This window comes from Tamandua tetradactyla, chromosome 3 (genome assembly GCF_023851605.1).
Source record: "Tamandua tetradactyla isolate mTamTet1 chromosome 3, mTamTet1.pri, whole genome shotgun sequence".
Lineage (NCBI taxonomy): Eukaryota > Metazoa > Chordata > Mammalia > Pilosa > Myrmecophagidae > Tamandua > Tamandua tetradactyla.
In genome coordinates this window covers 167,320,379-167,343,825 of record NC_135329.1, presented here as the reverse complement: position 1 = coordinate 167,343,825, position 23,447 = coordinate 167,320,379, and the positions used below count along the sequence as shown (strand labels likewise).

Sequence of the window (23,447 nt, the reverse complement as noted above, 5' to 3'; positions counted from 1 at the left end):
ATTCATCAAAATCACAGAATACAAGATTCATGTGCAAATATCAATAATGTTTCTATATACTAATAATGACCTAATTGAGGAGGCAGTTAAGAAATAAATTACATTCACAGTAGCAAGTAAAATAATCTGTACACAGAAAACTACAGCAGATTGCTTAAGGAAATCAAAGAAGACCTAAAAAGGTGGAAAGACATTCCAGGTTAATGGATAGGAAGGCTAAATGTTGTTAAGATGTCAACCCAAATTGATCTACAGATTCAATGCAATACCAATCAAAATACAATAACCTACTTTGAAGGCTTGGAAAAAATAGTTATCAAAATTATTTGGAAGGATAAGAGGACTTTAATAGTCAAAACATCCTTAAAAAGAAGAATGAAGTGTAAGGACTTACACTGCAAAACTTATTATAATGTCACATTGGTTAAAACAGCATGATACTGTCGCAAAGATAGACATCTTGATCAAAGGAATCAAATTGAGAGTTCAGAAATAGACCCCAAATCTATGGCCAATTGATTTTTGTAAGGCCCCCAGGTCCACTGAACTGGGACAGAATACTTTCTTCAATAAATGGAGCTGGGAAAACTGGATATCTATATCCAAAGGAATGATGAAGACCCTTCCTCACACTCTGTACAAAAATTCACTCAAAGTGGATCAAAGACCTAAATATAAGAGCCAGTATCAAATTTTTGAAGAAAATAAAGAGAAACATCTTGGAAACCTAGAATAAGGGGTATTTTCTTACAACTTACACCCACAGCAATAGCAATGAGAGAAAAAAATAGATAAATAGGAACTCTGAAAGACTGAACTCTTCTGTACTTCAAAGGACTTTGCCAAAAAGATTAAGAGACAGCTAACTCAATGGGAAAAATATTTGGATTTTTATTGGAAAATATCCTAAAACTCAACAACAAAAGGACAAACAAATTAATTATAAAATAAGCAATAGATATGAACAGATATTTTTCTGAAGAGGAAAACACAAATGGCTAAAAAGCACACAAAAATGTTCATCTTCATTAGATATTAGGGAAATGCAAATTAAAAAACCACAATAAGATATCATCTCACATCTACAAAAAAGGCTTCTAATTAACAAACAGGAAGCCACAAATGTTGGAGAGGATGTGGAGAAGTAGGAAAACTTATTCACTGCTGGTGGGAATGTAACATGGTACAGCTGTTGTGGAGGACATTTTGTTGATTTCTCAGAAAACTAAATATCAAGTTGTTCTGTGACCCAGCAATTCCTCTAGTCAGTATATACACAGAAGGTCTGCAAGCAGTGACACAGACAGACATTTGTATTCCAGTATTCAAAAGTGGCATTATTCATGATTGCCAAATGATGTTTTCAGTGCAAATATCCATTAACAGATGAGTAGAAAAACAAAATGTGGTGTATAATATGATGGAACATTATACAGAAGTAAGAAGGAATGTCACCCTGAAGCATGCAATAACATGATGAGCCTTGAAGACATTATGCTGAGATAAGCTAGACATGAAAGGGTAGATACTGTATGAATCCACTTATATGAATGTCCCTAGAAAATGTAAACTCAGAGTCTTAGAATGTAGAATAATGGGGACCTAGAGATAAACAAAAGCTAGAGAAGGGGGGAGCAAATTTATTAGAAGATTGAACTTAAGTGTTTGGGAATGGATAAAGGTGAATACAGTTCATTATTGGGATCATCATAATATTGCCTATTGATGGTGAATATGTTGAAAGGGATTATGTAAAGTCATAATCTCACCGATTAAAACTTCAACTATAAATAAACTCTTGCATGAACTACTTCAAACTTATGAAACTTATGCAAAGAGTTAATAATAAAGCAGTATATGGAAAAATTACCTATTGAATGCTATGGACTATAAGAAACAGCACTACCTTACTAGTATCACAATAATCCTATGGGTAAATAATTCAGGGGTGGGGCTGAATAGGGATATAGGGTATTTGGGGGTTTGTTTTATGTGTGGCTGTTATTTTCCTCTTTGGAGCAATGAAAATTGCCTAAAATTGATAGTGAGGATCATTGTACAGTAGAGTGAGTATACTATAAGATATTAATTGTATTCTTTGTATAGAATATATGGTATGTGACTATATCTCAACAAAAACTGAAGCATCAAAAATAAACAGAATGATACAAATCCTTGAGAAGATGTGGAGAGAGGGGTTTACATATTCAGTGTTGGTATGAAAGTAAAATGGTGTAACCTCTCCAGAGGGTAATGTAGCAGATCCACAGGCGGCTAAATACAGGGCTGCCATAGGATTAGGCAATTCTGTTCCTAGAAGTACACTCAGAAATACTGAAAGCATGGAGAAGAATAGACATTTGCACACTAATATTTATGGCAGCATTATTCACAATAGTCAATGGACAGAGGTGGCTGAAAGGTCCATAGACCAAGGAACAGAAAGACAGGCTGTGATGTATACATATGATGAAATATTGGGCTACAGAAAGGAATGAAGTCATGAGACATGCAATGAGTTGAGTGAAACTTGAGAACATTATGTTGAGCAAAATAAGCCAGAAAAGACAAGTATTGTATGGCCTCATTTAGAAAATGTGCCTAAGAAAATCAGGGCCTAGATTCTAAGCTCTTACAGTAATCATTTATTCCTGAGTTTTAAGTGTTATTTCTAAATTCAGAGATGCTGTGTTCTTTTCGTATATCTTGGTAATTCTCTGTGTCTACAGATACCAGTTTGACACCTGAGACTCAGAGTTAGAGTTCTGCAACTGTAAAAGTCAACATTACTCTATGCAGCATTGTTAAAAATCTGAAAAAGAGATCAGCCTTCAATTACAGGTGTGAATATACCTGGTCTGGTTGGGAATAAGGTAACTTAGAATACAGGGTAAAAGATGATAATGTCTGTGTTTTAAAACTTCAATTTCTGTGTGATACCAAAGGAAGAGATGTTTATTTTGTCCAAAATTTAAATTTTCTTTTGCTCTATCTAACTTTATCTCTGGTAAGTTTATTAAAACAACCTAAATATCTGGAATTTAGAATAAAGAGTGACATCTGACTTCCGGAGAAGATGGCGGCTTAGTAAGACGCGCAGATCTTAGTTTCTTCCCCAGGACAGCTATTAGGGGAGTAGAAACGATACAGAAAGTGCCCATAGCCACAACAGAGATAGAAAAGACAGCGTACCCCATCCTGGAACGGCTGGCTGGCTGAGAGAAGCAGCTCGGGTGAGATCGGCGAGGCGCGCGGGCTTCACCGGGCGGGGCGGCAAGCGGCCGGAGTCACTCCCTTCCCCCTTCCCGGGCCGGCTGGGAGAATTGGAGAGGCCGTGCCCTGAAACCGCAGCGGCTGGCGCTCACACCACGCGCGGCCCCCCGGACCAACTGAGAGAATTGGATCGGAAATCCCCAGGCCACGGAGAACGGTGACGGGTGGGGGAGACCCCTTCCAAACCCGTGACTCCCCAGGAACATGCACTCTCCCGGGCGGGCCGCTGCCACTGGCGCCCTCCCTCCACGCTTGTCGCCCCGGGCCGATTAGGAAATTCGGACAGGCTGGGCGGCCAGCAACCCTCCCTGCGTTCGGACCCCGGGCCGGCTCAAGCCGCTTCGGCTAGCGAACCTCCTGGACAGTGAGAATTTTCCAAAGTTAAAGGACCCACAGCACCTTTTACTGGTGGGACCCGCAAACAAACGTGTGCCACGAGCGCCACCTACTGGGCAGGATAAGAAAAACAGAACCCAGAGATTTCACAGAAAAATCTTCCAAACTTTTGGATCCAATACCCAGGGAAATCTGTCTAAATGCGCAGACGCCAACAGAAGATAACGGATCACGCTCAAATAATTGAAAATATGGCCCAGTCAAAGGAACAAATCAATAGTTCAAATGAGATATAGGAGCTGAGACAACTAATGCTGAATATACGAAAAGAAATGGAAAACCTCTTCAAAAACGAAATCGATAAATTGAGGGAGGACATGAAGAAGACATGGGCTGAACATAAAGAAGAAATAGAAAAACTGAAAAAACAAATCACAGAACTTATGGAAGTGAAGGACAAAGTAGAAAAGATAGAAAAAACAATGGATACCTACAATGATAGATTCAAAGAGACAGAAGATAGAATTAGTGATTTGGAGGATGGAACATCTGAATTCCAAAAAGAAACAGAAACTATCGGGAAAAGAATGGAAAAATTTGAACAGGGTATCAGGGAACTCAAGGACAATATGAACCGCACAAATATATGTGTTGTGGGTGTCCCAGAAGGAGAAGAGAAGGGAAAAGGAGGAGAAAAATGAATGGAAGAAATTTTCACTGAAAATTTCCCAACTCTTATGAAAGACCTAAAATTACAGATCCAAGAAGTGCAGCGCACCCCAAAGAGATTAGACCCAAATAGGCGTTCTCCAAGACACTTACTAGTTAGAATGTCAGAGGTCAAAGGGAAAGAGAGGATCTTGAAAGCAGCAAGAGAAAAACAATCCATCACATACAAGGGTAACCCAATAAGACTATGTGTAGATTTCTCAGCAGAAACCATGGAGGCTAGAAGACAGTGGGATGATATATTTAAATTACTAAAAGAGAAAAACTGCCAACCAGACTCCTATATCCAGCAAAATTGTCCTTCAAAAATGAGGGAGAAATTAAAACATTCTCAGACAAAAAGTCACTGAGAGAATTTGTGACCAAGAGACCAGCTCTGCAAGAAATACTAAAGGGAGCACTAGAGTCAGAACCGAAAAGACAGAAGAGAGAGGTATGGAGAAGAGTGTAGAAAGAAGGAAAGTCAGATATGATATATATAATACAAAAGGCAAAATGGCAGAGGAAAATATTATCCAAACAGTAATAACTCTAAATGTTAATGGACTGAATTCCCCAATCAAAAGACATAGATTGGCAGAATGGATTAAAAAACAGGATCCTTCTATATGCTGTCTACAGGAAACACATCTTAGACCCAAAGATAAACATAGGTTGAAAGTGAAAGGTTGGGAAAAGATATTTCATGCAAATAACAACCAGAAAATAGCAGGAGTGGCTATACTAATATCCAACAAGTTAGACTTCAAATGTAAAACAGTTAAAAGAGACAAAGAAGGACACTATATACTAATAAAAGGAACAATTAAACAAGAAGACATAACAATCATAAATATTTATGCACCGAACCAGAATGCCCCAAAATACGTGAGGAATACACTGCAAACACTGAAAAGGGAAATAGACACAAATACCATAATAGTTGGAGACTTCAATTCCCCACTCTCATCAATGGACAGAACATCTAGACAGAGGATCAATAAAGAAATAGAGAATCTGAATATTACTATAAAGGAGCTAGACTTAGCAGACATTTATAGGACATTAAATCCCACAACAGCAGGATACACCTTTTTCTCAAGTGCTCATGGATCATTCTCAAAGATAGACCATATCCTGGGTCACAAAGTAAGTCTTAACAAATTTAAAAAGATTGAAATCATACACAACACTTTCTCGGATCATAAAGGAATGAAGTTGGAAATCAATAATAGGCGGAATGCCAGAAAATTCACAAATACGTGGAGGCTCAACTACACACTCTTAAACAATGAGTGGGTCAAAGAAGAAATTGCAAGAGAAATTAGTAAATACCTTGAGGCAAATGAAAATGAAAACACAACATATCAAAACTTATGGGATGCAGCAAAGGCAGTGCTAAGAGGGAAATTTATTGCCATAAATGCCTATATCAGAAAAGAGGGAAAGGCAAAAATGCAGGAATTAACTGTTCACTTGGAAGAACTGGAGAAAGAACAGCAAACTAATCCCAAAGCAAGCAAAAGGAAAGAAATAACAAAGATCAGAGCAGAAATAAATGAAATTGAAAATATGAAAACAGTAGAGAAAATCAATAAGACCAGAAGTTGGTTCTATGAGAAAATCAATAAGATTGATGGGCCCTTATCAAGATTGACAAAAAGAAGAAGAGAGAGGATGCAAATAAATAAGATCAGAAATGGAAGAGGAGACATAACTACTAACCTCACAGAAATAAAGGAGGTAATAACAGGATACTATGAACAACTTTATGCTAATAAATACAACAATTTAGATGAAATGGACGGGTTCCTGGAAAGACATGAACAACCAACTTTGACTCAAGAAGACATAGATGACCTCAACAAACCAATCACAAGTAAAGAAATTGAATTAGTCATTCAAAATCTTCCTAAAAAGAAAAGTCCAGGACCAGATGGCTTCACATGTGAATTCTACCACACCTTCCAGAAAGAATTAGTACCAATTCTCCTCAAACTCTTCAAAAAAATTGAAGTGGAGGGAAAACTACCTAATTCATTCTATGAAGCCAACATCACCCTCATACCAAAACCAGGCAAAGATATTACAAAAAAAGAAAACTACAGACCAATCTCTCTAATGAATATAGATGCAAAAATCCTCAATAAAGTTCTAGCAAATCGTATCCAACAACACATTAAAAGAATTATACATCATGACCAAGTAGGATTCATCCCAGGTATGCAAGGATGGTTCAACATAAGAAAATCAATTAATGTAATACACCATATCAACAAATCAAAGCAGAAAAATCACATGATCATCTCAATTGATGCAGAGAAGGCATTTGACAAGATTCAATATCCTTTCCTGTTGAAAACACTTCAAAAGATAGGAATACAAGGGAACTTCCTTAAAGTGATAGAGGGAATATATGAAAAACCCACAGCTAATATCATCCTCAATGGGGAAAAATTGAAAACTTTCCCCCTAAGATCAGGAACAAGACAAGGATGTCCACTATCACCACTATTATTCAACATTGTGTTGGAGGTTCTAGCCAGAGCAATTAGACAAGAAAAAGAAATACAAGGCATCAAAATTGGAAAGGAAGAAGTAAAACTATCACTGTTTGCAGACGATATGATACTATACGTCGAAAACCCGGAAAAATCCACAACAAAACTACTAGAGCTAATAAAGGAGTACAGCAAAGTAGCAGGTTACAAGATCAACATTCAAAAATCTGTAGCATTTCTATACACTAGTAATGAACAAGCTGAGGGGGAAATCAAGAAACGAATCCCATTTACAATTGCAACTAAAAGAATAAAATACCTAGGAATAAATTTAACTAAAGAGACAAAAAACCTATATAAAGAAAACTACAAAAAACTGCTAAAAGAAATCACAGAAGACCTAAATAGATGGAAGGGCATACCGTGTTCATGGATTGGAAGACTAAATATAGTTAAGATGTCAATCCTACCTAAATTGATTTACAGATTCAACGCAATACCAATCAAAATCCCAACAACTTATTTTTCAGAAATAGAAAAACCAATAAGCAAATTTATCTGGAAGGGCAGGGTGCCCCGAATTGCTAAAAACATCTTGAGGAAAAAAAACGAAGCTGGAGGTCTCGCGCTGCCTGACTTTAAGGCATATTATGAAGCCACAGTGGTCAAAACAGCATGGTATTGGCATAAAGATAGATATATCGACCAATGGAATCGAATAGAGTGCTCAGATATAGACCCTCTCATCTATGGACATTTGATCTTTGATAAGGCAGTCAAGCCAACTCACCTGGGACAGAGCAGTCTCTTCAATAAATGGTGCCTAGAGAACTGGATATCCATATGCAAAAGAATGAAAGAAGACCCATCTCTCACACCCTATACAAAAGTTAACTCAAAATGGATCAAAGATCTAAACATTAGGTCTAAGACCATAAAACAGTTAGAGGAAAATGTTGGGAGATATCTTATGGATCTTACAACTGGAGGCGGTTTTATGGACCTTAAACCTAAAGCAAGAACACTGAAGAAGGAAATAAATAAATGGGAGCTCCTCAAAATTAAACACTTTTGTGCATCAAAGAACTTCATCAAGAAAGTAGAAAGACAGCCTTCACAATGGGAGACAATATTTGGAAATGATATATCAGATAAAGGTCTAGTATCCAGAATTTATAAAGAGATTGTTCATCTCAACAACAAAACGACAGCCAACCCAATTACAAAATGGGAAAAAGACTTGAACAGACACCTATCAGAAGAGGAAATACAAATGGCCAAAAGGCACATGAAGAGATGCTCAATGTCTCTGGCCATTAGAGAAATGCAAATCAAAACCACAATGAGATATCATCTCACACCCACCAGAATGGCCATTATCAACAAAACAGAAAATGACAAGTGCTGGAGAGGATGCGGAGAAAGAGGCACACTTATGCACTGTTGGTGGGAATTTCAAATGGTGCAACCACTGTGGAAGGCAGTTTGGTGGTTCCTCAAAAAGCTGAATATAGAATTGCCATACGACCCAGCAATACCATTGCTGGTAATATACTCAAAGGACTTAAGGGCAAAGACACAAACGGACATTTGCACACCAATGTTTATAGCAGCGTTATTTACAATTGCAAAGAGATGGAAACAGCCGAAATCTCCATCAACAGAAGAGTGGCTAAACAAACTGTGGTATATGCATACAATGGAATACTATGCAGCTTTAAGACAGGATAAACTTATGAAGCATGTAATAACATGGATGGACCTAGAGAACATTATGCTGAGTGAGTCTAGCCAAAAACTAAAGGACAAATACTGTGTGGTCCCACTGATGTGAACAGACATTCAAGAATAAATTTGGAATATGTCCTTGATATCAGAGTCCAGCAGGAGGTAGAAACAGGGTAAGATAATGGCCAATTGGAGTTGAAGGGGTTACAGACGGTGTAACAGGACTAGATACAAAAACTCAAAAATGGACAGCACAATAATACCTAATTGTAAAGTAATCATGTTAAAACACTGAATGAAGCTGCATCTGAGCTATAGGTTTTTGTTTTGTTTTGATTTTACTATTATTACTTTTATTTTTTTTCTCTATATTAACATTCTATATCTTTTTCGGTTATGTTGCTAGTTCTTCTAAACCAATGCAAATGTACTATGAAATGATGGTCATGCATCTATGTGATGATGTTAAGAATTACTGATTGCATATGTAGAATGGTATGATCTCTAAATGTTGAGTTAATTTCTTTTTTTCCATTAATTAAAAAAAAAAAGAGAGAACGGGTAATTGGAGCTGAAGGGATACAGACTGTACAACGGGACTGGATATAAAAACTCAGAAATGGACAGCACAATACTACCCAATTGTAATGCAATTATGTTAAAACACTGAATGAAGCTGCATGTGAGGTATAGGTTTTTTGTTTTTTTTCTTTCTATTATTGTTTTAATTCTTATTCTGTTGTCTTTTTATTTCTTTTTCTAAATCGATGCAAATGTACTAAGAAATGATGAATATGCAACCATGTGACGTTATTAAGAATTAGTGATTGTACATGTAGATTGGAATGATTTCTAATTGTTTTGTTAATTCTTTTTTTAATTAATAAAAAAAAGAGTGACATCTGATGATTCTGTATATCATAATATAATACCATGACCCTTTCCAGAGTATTTGGGGCAGATAATAAAAAATATTTGCAAAGTCCCATTGAGGGATTGAAGGAAAAAATGCAGAACTCTTAAACTTCCTCACATGGGAAATTCCTGATACTCTCTCAAGCACTGAGAACTCCCAATTTAATAAGCCAAGCCCTCAATTTTGAGGCTGGCCTTTATGAATCTTTTTTTTCAGTAATGGTGAAGCTAAGGATCCTTATAAACATGCCTGAGAGTTATCCCCAGAGAACCTCTTTTGCTTCTCAGATGTGGCCTCTGTCCAAGCCAAACTCTGCAAATAAACTCATCACTGTTCCCCCATATGGGATATAGCTTTCAGAGATATAAGTCTCCCTGGCAGTGTGGGACATAACTCCCAGGAATGAGCCTAACCCTGTCATCATAGGATTGAGAATGCTGGCCTAAAAACGGGAGTGGGGAGGAGAAATGTACCAAAATGAGGTTTCAGTGGCTAAGACATTTCAAATAGAGTCAAGAAATCATTCTGGAGGTTACTCTTATGCAAGCTTATGCCAGATATTACAAATTGAAATAGTAGGCAAAGCCCCAACAAGCAGTACACCAGTAAACCCTGTAGAAAACCCAGAGCTCTAAGTTTCCATAAAAGTTTTACTTTTTAACCTTACTTTTCAGAAATTAAAACCTCCAGATTGTTCCTCTGCAGAGGAACTTAGAGGTACCAGTCTCTCCCAGAACATCAACCCATATCATTCCCCTACTTTACAAAGTCAACCCCCCTTTTCATCGTGAGGAGGTTAGAATGGTCATTGCCCAAATGTCCCTGAAGATTGAGAGAATGATCAAATGTGAAGGAGGAGTTGTAATAGAGAAGTTAGCATTTAACAAATGATTATGAATCCTCATTATACAGATATTTCTGTTTAATTTCTTTGTATTAGAACAGCCAAAAGAAAATACCCCAAATTGTGGAATCATAACACATACTCTATTTTGAAATTTGTCTGGAACTGCTTGTTAAACTGTACTTTAAAATTTATCACTGTTCTATGTATGTTCTATATTTCACAATAAAAAATGTCAAAAAAAATCCAGTTGGGAAAAACAGAAGAGGAAGCATGGCTATAGTAGAAATGGAGGACTATAATTCATAGATCATTATTCTTTAGGGCTGGCCAATTGAAAAAGAGGTCTCAAATCTCCAATAACTATATTAAGGTATTGATAAGAAACTGTGTTCTATGTCAAGAGCCCTGTATGGAGAAATATTTAAAAATAAATTACTCCATTTTAAATATTTTTTTAATTGTGCAAAATAATATATATACAAAGAAGCAATACATTTTCAAGTACATTTTAACAAGTGGTTATACAATGTATTTTAAAGTTTGGTATGGGTTACAGTTCCATGATTTTTCATTTTTTCTTCTAGCTGCTCCAAGACACTGAAGATAAAAGAAACATCAATATATTGACCCAGCAGTCACATTAATTTGTTAAATCCTATCTTCTCTTTTATATCCATCCTTCTCTTTTGCTTTCTTTTTTGTGAAAAATAACATATGCATAAAAGCAACATTTCAAAGTACATTCCAACAGTAATTGTAGAACAAATTTCTGACTTGGTATGAGCCACAATTTTAGGTTTTTATTTCTAGCTGCTGTAAGGTACTGGAGATTAAAAGAAATATCAATATACTGATTCAGCACCCATACTCATTAATTAAACCCAACTTTCTCTGTATAACTCCACCATCACCTTTGATCTTTTTTATCATTCTTAGGGGTATTTGGGCTATGAACATTCTAACTGTTCTAGTTTGCTAGTTGCCATAATGCAATATACCAGGAATGGAATGGCTTTTTAAAAGGGGAATTTAATAAGTTGCTAGTTTACAGTTCTAAAGCCAAGAAAATGTCCCAATTAAAGCAAGCCTATAGAAATGTCCAATCAAAGGCATCCCGAGAAAGATACCTTGATTCAAGAAGGCCAATGGTGTTCAGGGTTTCTATCCCAAGTGAGAAGGCACATGGCAAACATAGTCATGGTTTCTCTCTCAGCTGGAAGGGCACATGGCAAACATGGCATCATTTACTAGCTTTCTCTCCTGGCTTCCTGTTTCATGAAGCTCCCTGGTAGGCATTTTCCTTCTTCATCTCCGAAGTTTGCTGGCTGGTATACTCTGCTTCTCGTGGCTATATCATTCTCTGTTGTCTCAGAGATCTCTCATTCTCCAAAATGCTTCCTCTTTTATAGGACTCCAGTAAACCAATCAAGACCTGCCTAAATGGGTGGAGACACATCTCCCTTAATCCAGTTTAACAACCACTCTGGATTGGATTACATCTTCAGGGAGATGATCTAATTACAGATTCAAACATACAGTATTGAATAGGGATTATTCTGCCTTTATGAAATGGGATTTTGATTAAAACATGGTTTTTCTAGGGTCCATACATCCTTTCAAATCAGCATGCTAACTTTTTCATATTGGAAGGGGCTGTCAATAATATGGGATAGGCAGATGGAACTAGCTGATGTTCTGGAAAGACTGGCCTCACAGCATTTCAGGACAGAAAAGGACACTATGTAGTAATAAAAGGAACAATTCAACAAGAAGACATAATAATCATAAATATTTGTGCACTGAGCCACAGTTCTTCAAAATACATAAGTCAAGCATTCATAGCACTGAAGGGAATAGATCCCTCTACCATAGAAGTTGGGGATTTCAATTCCCCATTCTTTTCAATGGATAGAACATCTAGACAGAAGACCAATAAGAACACAGAGATTTTGAATAATATGATAAATGAACAAGATTTAATAAACATTTACAGAATATTACACCCCATAACAGCCAGCAGGATATACATTTTTCACAAGTGTTCATGGATCATTCTTGAATGTAGACCATATTCTGGGCCACAAAGCAAGTCTCAATAAATTTAAAAACATTGAAATCATGCAAAACACTTTCTCAGATCATAATGGAATGAAGTTGGAAATCAATAATAGGCAGAGGGGCAGAAATTCACTAATATGTGAAGGCTAAACAACTCAATCTTAAACAATCATTGTGTCAAGAAAGAAATTACAGGGGAAATCATTAAATATATCAAGGCAAATTAAAATAAAAACATATCAAAATGTATAGGATGCAGCAAAGGCAGTGCTGAGAGGGAAATTTTTTACCTTTAATGTTTGTTAAAAGAGCAAAAAGAGCAAAAAGAGAGGAATTAATGCTTCACTTGGAAGAACTAGAGAAAGAACAGAAAACTAACCCCAAATCAAACAAAAAAAGAAAGAAATTGCAAATATCCAGGCAGAAATAAATGAAATTGAGTGTATAAAAGTAATTGAGAAAATCAACAAAGCCAGAATTTGTTCTTTGAGAAAATCAGTAATATCAATGGACTCTCAGCTAGGCTGACAAAAAAAAGAGACAAAGAGAATGTCAAGAAATAAAATCAGAAATGGAAGAGGGAACATAAACACTGACCCTGCAGAAATAAAGGAGGTAATGAGAGGATGCAATGGGCAACTATATGCTAATAAACAACATGGATGAAATAGACAACTCTCTTAGAAAGGCACGAACAACCAAAATTGACTCAAGAAGAAATCTAGAACCTCAACGAACCAATCACAAGTAAAGAGATAGAATCAGTCATCAAGAAGCTCCCAGAAAAGAAAATTCCAGGACCAGATGATTTCACACGTGAATTCTACCAAGCACTCAAAAAATAACTAGTACTAATCCTGCTCAAACTCTTCATAAAAAAGAAAAAGTGGGAAAATTACCTTACTCACTCTATGAAGCCAACTGTACCCTAATTACCAAAGACAGACAAATTAAAGACCAATCCTTTAATGAACATAGGTGCAAAAATCCTCAACAAAATATTTGCAAATCAAATCCAGCAGACATTAAAAGAACTATACACCATAACCAACTGGCATTTATTCCAGGTATGCAAGGCTGGTTCAACACAATAAAATCAATCAATATAATATACCATATCAATGAGTCAAAGCAGAAAAAACACATGGTCATCTCAATTGATGCAGAAAATGCAGGTGACAAAATTCACCATCCTTTCTTGATGGAAACACTTTAAAGGATAAGACAGAAGGGAACTTCCCCAACATGGTAAAGGGAATATATGAAAAGTCCACAGCTAACATTACCCTCAATGGGGAAACACCAAAAGCTTTCCCCCTAAGATGAGAAGCAAGACAAGGATGTCCACTGTCACCATTGTTATTTAACATTGTGGTGGAAGTTCTAGCCAGAGCAATTAGGCAAGAAAATGAAATAAAAAGCATCCAAATTGGAAAGGAAGAAGTAAAACTCTCACTGTTTGCAGATGGCATGATAATATGTGTTGAAATCCAGAAAAATCTCCAACAAAGCTACTAGAGCTAATAAATGAGTACAGCAAAGTGTCAGGGTACAAGATAAACTCTCAAACATTAGTACTATTTCTGTACGCTAGTGATGAGCAATCTGAAGTGAAATCAAGAAAAAAATTGCATTTACAATAGCAATCAAAAGAATGAACTATTTAGGAATAAATTTAACTAAGTATACAGAAGACCCATACAAAGAAAACTACAACAAATTACAAAAAGAAATCAGAAGACCTAAATAAATGGAAGGGCATACATTGTTCATGGATTGGAAGATGTCAATTCTACCCAAATTGATTTATAGATTCTGTGCAAATCAATTAAAATTCCAACAACTTACTTTGCAAAAATAGAAGAACCAATAACAAAATTTATTTTGAAGAACATTGTGCCCCAAATAGATAAAAAAAAAAAGATCTTGACAAAGAAAAATGAAGTGGGTGGGCTCACACTACTTGACATTAAAGCATATTACAAATCTCCAGTGGTCAAAACAGCATGGCACTGGCATTAATATAGATATACTAGCCAATGGAATAGAATACAATGTTCAGAAATAGACCCTCCTATCTATGGACAATTTATCTTTGATAATGTATTCAAGCCAACCCATCCAGGACAGAGCAGTTTTTTTCAATAAATGGTGTTTAGAGAACTGGATATTCATATAAAAAGAATGAAAGAAGATCCATATCACACACATTATACCTAAATTAACTCCATGTGCATCACAAATTTAAACATTAAAATTAAGACCATAAAACTGTTAGAAGAAAATATATGGAAATATCATGTACAATTGTAATAGGAAGTGATTTCCTAAACCTTACACCCAAAGCACAAGCATGAAAGGGAAATAGATAAATGGGATCTCCTCAAAATTACACACTTCTATGCATCAAAGAACTTTCTCAGGGAAGTAAAAATGGCAGCCTACACAATGGGAGACAATATTTGGAAACCACATATCAGATAGGGATTTAGAATCCAAAATATATAAAGAGGTTCTTCAACTCAACAACAAAAAAGACAAAAAATCCCAATTGAAAAATGCACAAAAGACATGAACGATACTTTTCAGAAGAGGAAATAGTTAAAAGGCACATGAAAAGATGCTCAACTTCACTGGCAATTAGGGAAATGCAAATCAAAATGACAATTAGTTATCATCTCACACCCATTAGAACGGCCATGATCAAGAAAACAGAAAGCAACAAGTGTTGGAGAGGATGTGGAGAAAGAAGCACACTTATCCATTGTTGGTGGGAATGTAAAATACTACAATCACTCTGGATGACTGTTTGGTGGTTCCTCAGGAAGCTAAGTATAGAATTGCCATACTATCCAGCAGTCCCATTACTTGGTTATATATTCAGAGGAACAGAAGGCAAGATCACATACAGACATTTGCACACCAATGTTTATAGCAGCATTATTTATGATTGCCAAGAGATGGAAACAGCCAAAATGTCCATCAATGGATGAGTGACTTATCAATATGTGGTATATACATATGATGGAATACTATGCAGCTGTAAGACACAATAAAGTCATGAAGCATGCAACAAAATGGATGAACCTTGACATCATGCTATGTGAAATGAGCCAGAAACAAAAGGACAAATACTGTATGGTCTCCCTAATATGAACTACTATTAATGAATGAACTTTGAGAGTTAAAGTTTAGAACATGGGTTATCAGGTGATAAGAATAGGAAAGAGATTGGGCATTTGGTGCTGAAGGAATACAGATTGTGCAAAGGACTGATTATAAAAATTCAGAATGGATAACACAATACTTCCTGATGGTAGTAAAATAATATACGTACTCTGAATGTTAGTACAGCTGAGGGAGGAGGGCTAGGGTCCCATGTAAGGCCAGAAGGAAAGACAGAGGATAGAGTGGACAATGATGGCAATTAAATGTACACATATAAGAACATTTTTGTGTGAGGGAGAACAAATGAATGAAACATTGCAAGGTGTTGAAAATGGATGGTATATGGGAAAAAGTATAATCAATGCAAGCTAAGATCTATAGTCAACGGTATCATTGTAATATGCTTCCACTGGATGTAACAAAGACATTATGCTAAAGCTAAATGTCAACAAACAGGGGTGAGGGAGTGAGGGATCATGGTGTAATGAAATGGATTCTATATGTATGAAAAGGAAAGTTTTCATATAGATTATGGTGGCAAAGGCATGTCCATTTAATTAGGTTGGATTGTATAACATGTGAATATAATTTTTAAAAACTGAACAGAGAGAAACAAGTGATAGAGAAAATGTGGAGAAAAAATGTACCTATTCACTGTTAGGGAAGCTGAGAGGCACAGCCCCTCTGGAGGGCAGTGCGGTGGTTCTACAGGATGCTAGGGATCATGTTGCCCTATGATCTTGCAATCCAGTTGGTAGGTATATACCTGGAGAGACTGAGGGTGAGGACACAAATTGACATTTGCACACTGGTGTTCATGGCAGCAGTGTTCTGTGATTCACAATGAATGGAGGTGGCCCAAGGGTACAAGGACTGAAGAAGGGAAAAGAGAACTGTGGTGTGTATATACAATGGACTACTGAACTGTTGCAAGAAGGAATGAAGTTGTGAGGCATGCAACTAGGTGAATGAACCTTAAGGACTGTAATGTTGAATGAAATGGCAGAACTAAAGACAAATATTGTTATACCTCACTCATATGGTTTAACTATAATATACAAACTCAGAATTGAAATAAGAGCATGGGTGAGCAGGTTGAGGTCTAATTTAAAGTTTCCTAGACTGTAAGCTATTATAGCATTTATATATATATATTTTGGAGTTGTAATTGATACTTCTAAATTCTGAGAAGCAAGTTATTTGTATATAACCTGGTCATTCTCTGAAATTTTTAGTGTTTATGTGACATCTGAGACTCAGAGTTGGAGCACTGAAGCTGTGAAAGTAGGCACAATTCCTTTTCCATTCGGCAACTGTTCATATAGCTGAAAAAGTGATCAGACTTTATCTAGAGACATGAATGAAGTTCATCTGGATAGAATCAAGGTAAATCAGAATACAGGGTCAAGGATGATGTGGCCCATATTTTCAAACTTCAACTTCTGTATGAGACCAAAGGAAGAGATATTTATTAGGCGTAAAATTTGTATTTTGCATAGTACATTATTTAATTTGACTTATATTGTCAGTTTACTTGAACATCACAGTTACAGGGAAACTTGAATAGGATGTGAGAACTATTGGTTTGTGTGGGTTAGTGTGATGCCTTATATATACCAGAGTAATTTGGGTGGTGAATAAAAAGATATTCGCAAAGCCCCGTTAGCAGAGTGGGCAGGAAGGCAGAAATTTTCAACTTCCCCATCTGAGAATTCCTGATATTCTCACAAGCAGTGGGGACAACCAATTCAATAGGCTGAGCCTTCAATTTTGGGGCTCGCCCTTATGAAGCTTATGCCTGCAAAGGAGAGGCTAAGCCTACTGATAATTTCGTCTGGGAGCCACCCCTGGAGGGCCTCTTGTGTTACTCAAATATGGCCTTTCTCTCCAAGCCAACTTGGCAGCTGAACTCACTTCCCTACCCACTACATGAGATATGACTTCCAGAGGTGTAAATCTCCCTGGCAACATGGAACCTGACCCCTGGGGATGACCCAAGACCTGGCATCAGGAAAGAGAAAGCCTTCTCGACCACAAGGGGGAAGAGAGAAATGAGATGAAATAAAGTGTCAGTGGCTGTGAGATGTCAGTTGGGAGTACATCCTGGAGGTTATTCTTATGCATTATATAGATACCCCTTTAAGTTTATGGTGTATTGGAGTGGCTAGAGGGCAACAACTGAAACTGTTGAGCTGTGTTTCAATAGCCTTGATTCTTGAATAAGACTGTAAATGTAAAGCTTTTTTACATTATGACTTTACATTTTACATTTTTTACTGTGACTGTGTGATTGTGAAAACCTTGTGTCTGATACTCCTTTTATCCAGGGTGTGAACAGATGAGTTAAAAAAGGGCTAAAAAGTGAATAAATAATAGAGGGAGATAAAGGCTTAAAATGGGTACTTTGAAATACTTGTGGTCAATGAAAGGGAGATGCATGAATTCTTTTTCTTTTTATTTCTTTTTCTGGAGTGATACAAATGTTCTAAAAATGATCATGGTGAAGAATACACAACTATGTGCTGCTATTGTGAGCCATTGATTGTATAATGTGATTGGACTATACATGTGTGGATATTTTTCAATAAGAATATTTTTAAAAGCAAACTGTAAAACAAGATTAAAGGGTCAGTTCTGCAAGAAGATACATCGATTACAATTGTGCTAGACTATAATCCTGCTTCAAAATTTATAAAGCTAAATGAGCAGAACTAAAGGGAAAAACAGAAGAATTCCAGTTATTGTTGTAAATTTTAATACTCTCATCTTAGAATTTGATTGAACAAGTTCTTACAAAATTAGCAAGAGTATTAATTTGAAGAAGATGATCAAACCAACATAATATACTTAATATTTGCAGCACAGTAAAACTCAGAATTCAACTAGGATTGGTTAAATGTTGGGTCATAAAATAAATGTTATTATATTTCAAAAGTTTCGTATCATACAGATTATATTATCTGAACACCACAAAATTAGATTAGAAATACAAAGCAAAATATATTTGGAAAATCCCCAAATATTTTCAAAATATATTTGAAAATCTCCAAATATTTGACCATGGGTCAAAGACGAAAATCCAAAGGGAAATTAGAAAATATTCTGATCACTGCTTTAGCTGAATCCCCAAATTTTAATATGTTGCATTTTCATATATATTCACTTTGATTTTTTCTGATTTCTTTCTTTTCTTTAAATTATCTTGTTTTCTTTATTCATTCTGTCATTCTTTTCTTCCTTGCTTGAAACTAATTCCTTCTCTCTCTCTCTCTGTATATCTCTATCTATAGCTATAGATAGAGATATATCATTGTTGTTATTGTTAATGTCTGTTATTTTTTGGCTTTAGGTTTTCTTTTGACTAATGACATTGAACACCTTTCATAGACTTATTAAATATTCACATATAAGACATTTCAAAGACCAGGTAAGAGAGTTGCATTCTGCTAGTGGATCATCAGCGGTAATAGTGAGATGAGGCACTCCAATTTCCACCTTTGATCCCCAGGCCCCATAAGTCCTATCGATAGAAGCAATAGCACAGTATGCTGGTTGCTGATTGAAAGCATTATACTGTATTCTTGAGGATCTTAATCTTGCTCCACAACGTATTGTTATACACCTGGACCCATAACTAAGTCTTATAAAGATGTATCACTGTTCTCCATGGCCTGCCACTTGAAGGGGGTGGGGAAGAAGGTGAGAACAGTGGAGTAGCCAGCCTCCAATATGGACTCCAGTGAATGCTGCCTTCTGCTATTTACATCCTTGTGTAATTTCTTTCCACACTGTAGTGACCAGAGTTTGTCTGTGTGACCAATAGAATACTGCAGATATCATTCCACATCACTTCTGAGATTAGTTTATACAAATTTATGGCTTTGTGTTAGGCTATCACTCTTTTGGAACACGAGATCTGGGAGAAGCTGTGTTATGAGTTGCCCAAGGAAGAATGCTACTTAGAGACAAAATGAAGCCTCCTGCCAACAGTCATGTGAGTGAGTTTAGAAGGAGATCCTCCAACCCCACTTAAATCTTCACAAACTATAATCCCAGCAAACAACTATACTGCAACCTCATAAGAGACTCTGAACAAAACCGACTCAGCTAAGTCATTCCTTGTTTCTTGACCTCAGTTAATGCATGGGATAATACATGTTTGTTGCTTTAAACCTATGATGTTGGAGAACTTGATTACATAGCAATGAATAACAGGTAAACCCAGTGAAATCCATAATCATGAGCTATATGTCATTTAGTGAAAATGAGTTCCTTGGTGAGAAGCAAAGGGCAGTGAATAAGTAATTCCTTTAGTTCACAGAATGCAGGTTTGGTGGAAGCATTGAGGGCAGCGAAGACAAATACATGGAAGTAGGATAAGTTCATTCCAATGAAATCAGAGTGCTACCCTTTAAGGTAGAAGTATTCCTATGCAATAAACTAGCATCCCATAGATAGTTGATACTATCTTGCCCACCCTATGCACAAATATAGGAATGGTGCCATTTTTGGAATTAGGTCATCAATCTCCACCTAGGTGTTTCTTAGCAACATGAGTGGATATGCAAATGTTTATTCCATCATTTTGTAAATAAGTACAGGCTTATTTTTAATAATAAGTAGTTCATCAGGAGCATATTATAATCACACATCAATAGGCACCTTAAGAAACAGCTACATAAAATAAAGCAAGAATGGGTCGAATTTGGGAAAAAGTTAAATAATCTATTATCATCATGAAGGATTTAACAATATGTCCCACAAAAACAGCGTCAACAAGACAGAAAATTAGGAATGATATGGATGATGCGAATGACACCTTAACAAAGGTCTCACAGTCTTATCATTTACAAGAAGTGGATGGAACTCATGACAGTTTGGAGACCAAATAAAAAATTAAAAAAATATATTTTGATTCCTAAAATCTTATTTTACAGACATGCAAACAAATAAAAAAATACTAAGTGAATTAGAACATTAGAATAATTCCTGGCAGATAAATAATTACTGGAAAAAATCTTCTAAAGCCAAGAAAAAAATATTAATTCAAGACTTTGCCTATATATATATCTAGCAAGAAAGAAAACCTAAATATAGTTTTTAAAAAGATTATAAACAAACAAAAAAACCCCACAATTATTGCATAAATGTGACTGTGCTCACTTTTATTCCCGTTACATTCCTTGAGTGGGCATTTCATTAAGCTTTAAAACAAATCAGTTTAAGGTTATGAAATCAGCTATGCCTATGAAAATGGAAAATAGGCTATTAATAATGAACAAAATTTCAACATTATATTAATTAATTGACCATTTGATAGTGGAAATTTATTTTGTATCATAATGTTCCTCTGTTACAAGACTGATGTATCAATAGAAAATCATCTCAGCAAATATTTGCATGATGGGTATTATATTATATAGAATATAAAAAAATTCTATATTGAATATTATTTTCTATTGCCTATCTCTAGTGAAAGCTTATGTTTCCTTATAAAGTTTTAGGAAGTGTCACAAACAAAAGTATCAATCTGTCTTCATAAATATTTTCATTTATTTGTTGAAATATCTTTATGAGTTAACTAATTATTTTTTGCATAAAAGATTAAAAAAAGGCAAACTTATTTATTTATTTATTTTTTCACATGGGCAGGCACCGGCCATCGAACCCGAGCCTCCACCACAGCAGGCGAGAACTGCGTCAGCCACCATGGCCCGCCCTGAAAAAAACAAGGCAAACTTATGACTGTGATTATTTTCTCCCTTTTTGATATAACTGTATTTAATAAAATAGAAAATAAATGTATATATTTTTGTAAAGACAAATAATGTGACTCGTCAGGTTTATATCTTAAGGTTTGGTCGCTCTGGTTCTGAAGCAAGTTGAAAGAAAGCACAGAAGTCACTGGTAGAATGGTAATCTTTTTTGGGGTCCCTCTGCTCTGCTCTGCTCTCTCTCATTTTTTATTTCTCATCTCTTTCTGCCTCAAGACTTATAGAGCAATAGTCCCTTACATGATAAATTACACAAAAGTGGCACTTTACCAACAGGTGACATCATTCACGGGATACATGATTGGAAACATATCATTGGTTACATCACAGGGGCTGTGTTATGGCCATATAAGCTATGTTGTATTATGCTTCCCCAGAACTTCCCACCTTGAAGCACTTAAGGCAGCCATCTAAGCAGGCTGTTTATAGTAAATGATTTCTTGGGCCCCATAATATCATAAGTATTTTCAGTTATTTTTATCCAATATTGGGAATACTCCCATATATTTATTTCATAGTAAAGTAACTTATAAAACTTAGGATATAAATATTAAACTGTCACCCAGCACAAATCATATGTTGTCAGCATTATCATCGATATGCTCCTCTTGCTTGTTATCAAAGGAAAGGAAAACTCTAACCATAATAGAAAGAATATCAACTATTTAATTTGCAGAACTACAGTTTGGGGCAATTTTAACGTTAATTTTTCCCAAAGATTCATATTTTGAAATAAATATTGCATATAAATATTACATAGTTGCTTTATTTGTTTTAAAGTTGGTGAATATTCAAGTTGACTTAGTGATGAGACATATCCAGAGCATTCACTAACGAGAATTTGAAAGTTCTAGATGAGGGAGGGTTAAAGGGAAGAATTTGTTGTGGGGAAGATTAGAAGAGAAGGAACCCACAGTCTCCATACAAAATGTGAGCTTCATTACAGCAAAGCATTTTGTTTATTTTGATGTAGCTAGAACAGGATCTGACATAAATTAATGCCCCCAAATAATGTCTAATTCAATATTATTCAGACACTCCAGAGAATAATGCAACTTTAGCCAGGCTCCAGGTGGTATGAACCCCTTGGAGAGAAGAGAGCCTCAAGTGAATCAATTAAAAAAAGACGCTTGTCCCTAGTTTTCTTAACCAAATAAAGTTTTAAAAAATAATTATTTAGTCCCATCTATCATCATTATAGACACTCTCTCCAGTTTACTTTTACGAAAAATTTCAACTATACACAAAAGAAATACAATGCACTGACATATGTTCATCAGATCCAACAAATATCAATATTTCACAACACTTATTTTATCCTTCTAAGAATATTTTAATGCAATTCCCAGATATCAGGTTGTTGTTTTACCCCATAAAACTTCAAATTTTTTCTCTGAAACATGTCAATATGTTTCTATATTTCTGTAATGTCATTATTATACCTGACAAACTCAACATCAGGTCCTTAGTATTCTCTCATCCTTGGTCCACATTAATGTATTCTCAATTTCCACCAAAATATCTTTACATACTTAATTTGTACAAACTAGGATTCAAGTGGATATATTAAAAATGTCAGCTTAAAAGTCAATTTATTAAACAACAAAAAGTCCATTTATCCAGAGGTTTGAAGAGAAATATATAAGACCCAGTAATAACGTCTGTAGATGGTGAGCAGAATTGATGCACTTCATTCTGATGTATAATTTGTTTCGATCTAGGTTATTTAACAGGTCAAAAAGTGCTAGGGAGAAGAGCTTCAGGACTTGTTTTTTTAAATGCATTACAATATAATCTATTACACTCTTGTACTGAGTATATTCCAGAAGATTAATAAAGTAGGCATGAAGAGATCTGTTTTAAACCAGTTCTTTTTTCTTGAATCATTGTGTTAACTTGTTCACCTAATTTTCCTGGTTTTATTTATTCCATGTATGACATAATCTATCAAAGCCCTCTCAAAAACAAAGACAAAGCTGCTGTGTAAAAAGTATATAAATACTTTTTAAGATGTAAAATATTTTCTCAAGTTACAATGGAACAGAAGCACCACAAACAAGTTAATATTATATTATGTTCACTTATTAATTTATTTCACTATTATTAACAACCCAATATGTTATGGACTAGTCACATTG

General features: G+C 35.6%; 1 long non-coding RNA gene across 1 annotated transcript in view; it reads left to right on the top strand.

Annotated features, from left to right (window-relative positions):
- Window positions 1-2,820, top strand: part of LOC143676475 (uncharacterized) — a 71,606-nt gene extending 68,786 nt beyond the window's left edge. The window contains exon 7 of the long non-coding RNA XR_013172112.1: window positions 2,730-2,820. This is a non-coding gene — a long non-coding RNA (uncharacterized LOC143676475). The remainder of the gene's footprint in view (window positions 1-2,729) is intronic.
- The last annotated feature ends 20,627 nt before the right edge of the window (window positions 2,821-23,447 follow it).